We start from the raw sequence: 7,836 nt of genomic DNA, 5'->3' as shown, positions 1-7,836 counted from the left end.
TCTAAGGCGCATTCTGGGTGTACTTCTTCAGAGACAGATGTCCTTGTTCTCTGGCAGTCCATTCCACTTTCAGTATTCTTCACTAGCACCATCATTCAAATGCACCGATTCCCATTCAATCTTCTTTACTCAGTGACCATCTTTCACATGTGTATGAAGGTTTGAAAGGCTCATGGCTTGAGCCAGGCATACCTTAGTCTTCAAATTAACATCTTTGTTCATCAACATTTTAAAATTCTGTTTTTTTTCTCATTTAACAGTTTTATTGGCATTTAATTCACTTATCATACAATTCAATCATATTAAGAGGTGTGCAATCATCAATTTTAGAACATTTTCTTATTTTTTGTACCATTGTTATTAGCTCCCTTCCCCCTAACTTACACAGCAGGGTTGCTCAGTGCATTGTGTCATTTATTTTTAAATCCTTTTAGTGGTGAGTTAGGGAGAGGTTTACAAATCATCATCATTTTTGCCTTCAAAGATGGATGTGCATATATCTGTTCTTGCTGTGTTCCTTGTTTCTGAAGGGTACATGCCAAGCAGCGTGACTAGTGGGTCATGTGGTACTTTTGTTCCCAATTGTTTGAGAAAGTGCCATGCCGCTTTCCATACTGTTAAGACAGCCCCCAAGCAGTAAATGAGCATCTCCATCATCTCCAGCATTTGTGGTTTTCTACTTTTTTGAACATTAATAACAGTGGTGAGGCGACGTGATAATTCACAGGTGTTCTGATTTGCCTCTCTTGAGTGGTGAGTAATCTCAAGTAATTTCTCCCTATGTTTGCTGGCCACCTGGACGTCTTCTTCGGTCAACTGTCTGTTCTTGTCCTTCGTATCTTTTAAAACTGGATTCTTCATCTTTTTCTTGTTGGTGCATTGAAGTTTTCTATAGATTTTAAAGATTAGTTCTTTGTCCAAACTATCATTGTCAGAATGTTTTTTTCCCAGTCTGTGGGTTCTATTTCTATACTCTTAATGAAATCTTTAAATGCGTATGTTTCTTATTTCTCGAAGTCCTATTCTGTCTTCTTTGTGTGTGTATGTCATGTTTCATGGTGTGTTTACGCCATGTGTAACATGTGGACATGGACCAGGAATCGCATATCCAAGAGAAAATGTTGTCATCAAAAATAACATTTCAGGTTCTCTCTTCAAGAGATTACATATATGCCCATAAGGAAGTTTAGTTCCTATAACTATTATTCAAGTCTGTGTACCAAGTACTAAAGCTAGTGAAGAAGAATTTAAAGAATTCAACCAACTTTTAAAATAGTAAATCAAATAAATATGTAATCAACACACATGAATAATTATTGGAATGCAATTGTTGCTTCATCTCATTGAGAGCCTTCTTTTTCGCTGGTCCTCCACTTTGCCAAGCATGATGTCCTTCTCCAGGGACTGGTCTTTCCTGACAACATGCTCAAGTATGTAAGACGAAGTCTTGCTATCCTTGCTTCTAAAGAACACTCTGGCTGTACATCTTCCAAGACAGATTTGTTTGTCCTTTTAGCAATCCATGGTATTTTCAATATTTTTTTTGCCAGCACCACAATTCAAATGCACTGATTCTTTTACAGTCTTCCTTATTCAACGTCCAACTTTCACATGCATATGATGCAATGAAGAATATCAAGGCTTGGGTCAGGTGCACCATAGTTCTCAGGGTAACATGGCTGCTCTTCAACACTCTAAAGAGGTGGCATTTTCCAGATAGAACATGCAGGATGCAGACTGGCTACATCTGTGGGAAGAGACAATGGAGAAGCTCAAAATCATCAACCAGAATGAGGCCAAGGGGTGACTGTGGAGCAGACCATTAATTCCTCATATGCAAGGTCAGGTTGAAGATGAAGAAAATAAAAACAAAACAAAATAAATTAAAACAAGTCCATGAGAGCCAAAATATGACATGGAGTATATTCTACCTAAGTTACAGATCATCTCAAGGACAGATTTGATACTGAACATTGATGACAACACCTGGTGAGTTGGGGGATGATATCAAGAACACCGTACACGAAGAAAGCAAAGGTCATTCAAAAACAGGAAAGAAGACAAAAGTGGATATCAGAGTGTTCTCCGGCTCCCCAGGAAGATGAAACCTCAAAGCCCCCATTCCCAGACTCTCGGGAAGATGGATGACCTATTGAACTATGCAACTCCTGCCCCAACACCCCAAAGAGCTAATCTCTCCAGGCCGGGTTTGTGTAGCCCCTTCCCCAGCACCTCAGGAAGCAATTTATCTTCCCAGGCCTTTCCCAGCACTCCAGAGGGCAGGTTTGCAAACAACGAGATGACTTCCTATGGGTCGCATCCTGACTTAAGGCCCTGCAGCTGCAAGCAATAAAAATTCTCCTTACCTTCTGTCAATGTACAATTCCTTAGCTCGAGCCCTATATATCTCCCACCTCCTCACTGACAAGCTGCGATTTCCCTGACCTAACTCTTTAGGTCTCAGAACGCGCCCAGGAGCTCGAGATGCCCCCTTCCCTTTCTCTGCTCTTTCTTCCCTCCGGGAATTCTTTCCCTGCCTCAATAAAATCTGTTCCGCGTCTCCGTCTCCAACCTCTCATGGAGGAGACTCTGAAACTGCTTTTACATATAGAGGAGTTAAAGTAGTGGAAGAAATCATGATATTAAAGAACTGAAAAGACCATTTCAAATGACATCTTGGGAAGACAAAATACAGTATTAAAATAAAACGAACCCAAACCAGATGATAGAAAGCCAAAAACAAAGCACACATTCATCATATCTCAAGCCGAAAGAATAGAAGAAAAAATTCACACCTTGCATTGAAATACTGATGGGATCATGGGCAAAATATAGACTGGTGCAGCAAACAGCAAAAGAAGTCACTGTACCGAAAGAATTGGTCAACGTTCAATTATTTCGAAAGGTAGCCTACGATCACAAGCCAGAGGTACTGAAGGAAGAAGTCCGAGCTGCACTGAAGGTCCAGGGGGAAAACTGGGCTCCCGAAACTGACAGAATATCAAGGAGTCAGCAAAAAGTTAAAGACCTTCCACAGTGGCGATGCCTGCACTCAAACACGACAAGGGTGGTGTCTCCTTCTGCTGAGCACAGGGTTGCTGTGAGTCAGAACCGCCTCGCTCACAGGTGATGAACGTGCAAGGGAAGCAGGTGCCACAGTGCTGGTTACATCAGAGTGAAGATGGCAAAGGGCTCTGGCAGGAGCCTCCCATGGCATGGATGTTCATTTCATGCACCACTCAACTCGGCGCGCATCACAAACATTCCTGTTTCTATAGCAAAATCACTCTAAAATTCAAATGCGGTCAAAGAAAGCCACGTACAATCTGACCATGGACAGATCCAAAACATATACCCCAGGTGCTTACACACTAGAAAATTCTTCCTTTTCCCAGTAAAAGACAGATAACACTGGTAGTCATTATTCCATTCCCAACTGACAATTCTAAATGCTGTAGCTGGCACATGGCAAAGTGGAAAAAGAAAGAACAATGTTAAGTGGGAATGTTAGCCTGTATTTATCCTTTAAATAATAGTATCTACCCAGGATCGATGGACCTATAGGGACAGTAAGGAGAATAAGGGGTTCTGGGGCAGGTGGTGGGGGTGAGGGTGTAAAAGGGAGATGATGTCAGAGTCCAGGAAGAAAAAGAATGTTTGGAAACTGATTGTGGTAGCAGTTGTACAATTCTGCTCAATGTGAATGATTATATATAGATATACTCCCAATTAATAATAAATTAAAAATCAAAAGCAAACGTATTATCTAAAATAATAACAGTAATAGTATCTGTAGAACCACAAGAGCTGGTACAGCTAATTATATGCCTGAGATATTTTAGCAAGTATTCAGATTAAAAAATAAATATCAATGAAAGAGTTACTTTACATATTTTATTTATATATACACTATTACCAAGCAGTTGAAAATTTAACTTTAAAAAATAACATGTATTTCAGCAAAAACAAAAGGCATTTAAAAGGAATATTAAGTAAATTAAAGATCCTAATAAAAAAATAAAACAGTGCTAAATGAAACCCAAAAAGTCTGTGAGTTAGTTAATTGTGCCAGCCTGGCCAATAATCACATGTGGGGCTAATTGAAAGGCGGAGGGATAAATGGGGTGGTGAGCCTCGCCTTTCTAGTTCTCGGGTCTCTTGTTTTGTGATGGTCTCACTGGGTGCAGCTGCCTTAGCAGTTCCCTGCTTCAGCTTGCAAGATTGACTTCCTACAAGACATCCCCAAGGAGAAGCCATATGGACCTACCCCGATGCAGCCCTGGGTGCTGGAGCAGCCGCGTGGAGACCCCTGCTAGTGCTGAGATGCTTATTCGTTCACTGACTCAGCTTTCCTCCTGCAGTCGGCATCATTGCCTCTGTTTTGTGAGGTGGAGGACTTTGTGGCCTGGTGTTGGGTTAATGGGTTAATGTTGGACTTGTGGGCTTGGGCAGCATTGGGTTGGGATGTTTTCGTGATGCACATTTTCTTTACATAAAACTCTCTCTTATACATGAGTCGCTGTGGATTTGTTTCTCCAAAGCACTCAGACTAATACAGTCTGAGATGAATGAAAAAGCAGAGCATGGTTAAAAAATGCTTTTCTCAAGATTGACTTATTTCCATAAAATTCCAAGGAATTTAATTACTTTTTAGAATCTCACACACCCAGACACAGACACAAAATACACTAAAATGTAGTCGATAGTGTCAATGCCTATAATTAGCCAACACATTCTAAGGGGCAAAAAAAAGGCACAGGAAGGCGTTTGTCCAAATCTGTCATGTAGATAAATATGGATTTTATAGATTTACCTTGCGAATAAAGATGGGACATGTTAGTGTCCTGCTAAGCTAACACACTGCTCTCAACCTGATTTCAACTCGTAGCGATGCTGTATCGGGTTTCTCAGACTGCATGTCTTTACAGGACCAGATAGGTTCATCTTTCTCCCAAAGAGTGATGGTAGGTTTGAACTGCTCACCTTGCAATGGGTAGTCCAGTGCCTAACCCACACCACCACCAAGGCTCATCTAGAACAAAGGAAAAAACCAAACAGATGGACAGTACCACCGGTCTATACGGCTGGTTCACAGCCGGCACGCAGAACGGTGACTGAAGGCATGCACCAAGGGGCTTCAAACAGTACTTTACTTAAATGGGAGCTACTAAATGGAGCTCCTGAGCAGTGCAGAGGGCTGAGTGCTAGGTTACCTCTAACAGGCTGTTGGTCTGTGTTCACCTACAGGCACCCCTGAAGAAAGAGCAGGCAATCACACCTGGAAAACCAGCCCCCACATGCCCCAGACAGGGAAGTTCTGCTCAGCAACATTCGGGGTGTCATGAGTGAGCAGAGACCTGCCGCGATGCGCTCACAATCAATTCTGACTCTCGGCGACCTCACAGGGCCCGGCAGAACCTCTGACCCATCTGCATTCCCGAGACTTGAATTTTCTTTCTTTCTGCTTCCTCCGAACCATTTCATTAGGAGCTAATCCAGACATCCTGCCATTTCACAGTTCAATAGTACCAAGCAGTGTTGTACAATTACTACCACAATCAATTTCAAAACATGTTCTGTCTTCTTGAACTTGACATTGGCTCCTTCTTACTGCCCCCTAAAGCCTAAGGTGACCAGATTTTAACATTGGTCAAGCGGGGCAAAAGCGGGACACCCTTGATAAAACTCATATCCTGGCGAAATAGCCACATGGCAGCCGAAAACCGTATACCCGAGCTTGTCGTGCATTCTTTCCAAAAATTGGGACTTTTTAAAAATGCCGTGGGACACGGGAAAAATTGTTAAAAAACAGGTCTGTCCCGCCAAAAGCGGGATGTCTGGTCACCTTACTCAAGCCCCCCAGTGGCACCCTGCATAAGTCTCTATTCCAGTTATTGTCTCCACAGACCCACCGATCTCACGCTGAGACCTGAACTTTCCCCCAGAGCAGACAGCCTCATCTTTCTCCCATGCAGAGACCGGTGAATCCGAACTGCAGGCAATTAACCTGTTTCAGCATCAACTAATTATCTCCAGTATACACTCTGTGTATAACATCAGTTCCACTAGATTCGATTTAAAGACAAAAAAGTGAAATGATAATACTTTCAGAAGTGATAAAGTAATGATCTTAGGCGAGAAAAATCGACAAATTCAGCCAAGCTACAGCGTCAAGCATTCATCCAAGGACAGGGGCAATGGGTGAGCAGCGGGGTGACACGCGAGGGAAAGTTCCCCGACTGAGAGGTCACGGAAACGAGCCCGGTGGCTGTCGTTTATGACCCGGCCGACTCTGCTTTCTGCGGAGCACGGGGCACAGGGTCAGAGCATGAACAGGCTGCAGCTGTGTCGCTCGCACCACCCAAGTCCGGGAAGCCCGAGCACGGCCAGCTAGACTGTAGCCCGTTCACACAGCCGGTGCACGTGGGTAGACCAGGGCCACAAGTTCCAACATGGACGAAAGCCAACAGCACACTGAGGAAATGAGTCACCTGACAGCAGAAATCCTTGATCTTACAGGAAGTGGAAACTTAGGCAACCCAGAATTCTCAGTCTGACGCCTGGGTGATAAAGCTCCTATGAAAGCAAGGATCTTGGTAAAGTCACGCACGGCACAATGTGGCCACAAGCTACGTGCAGGAGGGGACGAGCTCAGGGTGGGGCACACCAGGAGGCCGGCCATTATTTAGATCACAGCCGCTCACGCACTCCTTAAGCTATCCTGGACAACTGGACGCGTGCAGTATTACTTAAAATGCCAAAGAAGCGCACTTCCCACAGGTGAACTTTGCAGAGTCATTGAGAACCTCTAGCTCTGCAGCTAGCTTTAGTTTGGAAAGGTTTTCACACAAGGCTAGGCCATGCACATTCATGACAGCAACTGAGTTACGGGCACAATCCCGGCCCTCCTGCCTTGCAATGTGGTGTATACAAAGAAAACAACAACCCCAAACTTCACCAAAGGCCAACCAGGTGCGGTATTCTGGGGTTTGAAAAGAATTTAGACTTAAGTACAGTGAGAGAACTTGTCTCTCTCAACCGGGATAGTTTATTCACCAAAATCCCACGCTATCTTTTGTGAGATGAAGGAGGAAATTAAAACTTTCTATCTAGATTCGCTCCCTTTTACATAAACACCAGCAAGACACTTCTGGAAATATTAAAGCTGGTTATCCAAAGGATGAGAGGGAAGAGGGAATGGGCTGGATGGGGATAAGAGTGGGAATGAGTCTTCTTGAAGCATACCTTTGGAGTTTAGATTGAGTTTTGAACACTGATGGTATTATTTTTTTAAAAAAATATGTTTTCAGTAAATGGTATTATACTTTCAAAAAAACATGGTATGAACTGGGTACTGTTTTTACTAGGACTTCACATTCAAAACAACAAAACAACTTGAAATTTAGTCATTTGGTACCAAGCTGTCATTAAATTTATTGGCCGTTGATTAAATTCCAACTCTTAGTGACTCTAACGCATACAACTGCCCTGTTTCCAAGGTTGGAATCTTTCATATAGTAGACGGCCCTATCTTTCTCCCAAGGAAACTAATACACTTGTGCAAATCATAAAACCCTAAATTAGAACACTCTTTCTAAATACAAGAACCAGGGGCATCAGAATTTGCACATCCATTGTATCTCAGCGAGAGAATTTGTCTCTCTTAACCAAAAATTCACTGCCATTGAGTTGATTCTGACTCAGAAAGGCCCTATTAGACAAGGCAAAACTGTCCCTGCGGGTTTCTGAGACTGTAACTCTTTACGGGAGTAGGAAACCTCATTTTCCTCCCACGGAGTGGCTGGTGATTTCCAACGGCTGGCCTTGTGGTGACAG

Source organism: Echinops telfairi, unplaced genomic scaffold (genome assembly GCF_000313985.2).
Source record: "Echinops telfairi isolate 266 unplaced genomic scaffold, ASM31398v2 ScPeMD7_7459;HRSCAF=8497, whole genome shotgun sequence".
Taxonomy (NCBI): domain Eukaryota; kingdom Metazoa; phylum Chordata; class Mammalia; order Afrosoricida; family Tenrecidae; genus Echinops; species Echinops telfairi.
The sequence above is the reverse complement of the archived record's forward strand: the minus strand, read 5'-3'. Positions refer to the sequence as shown.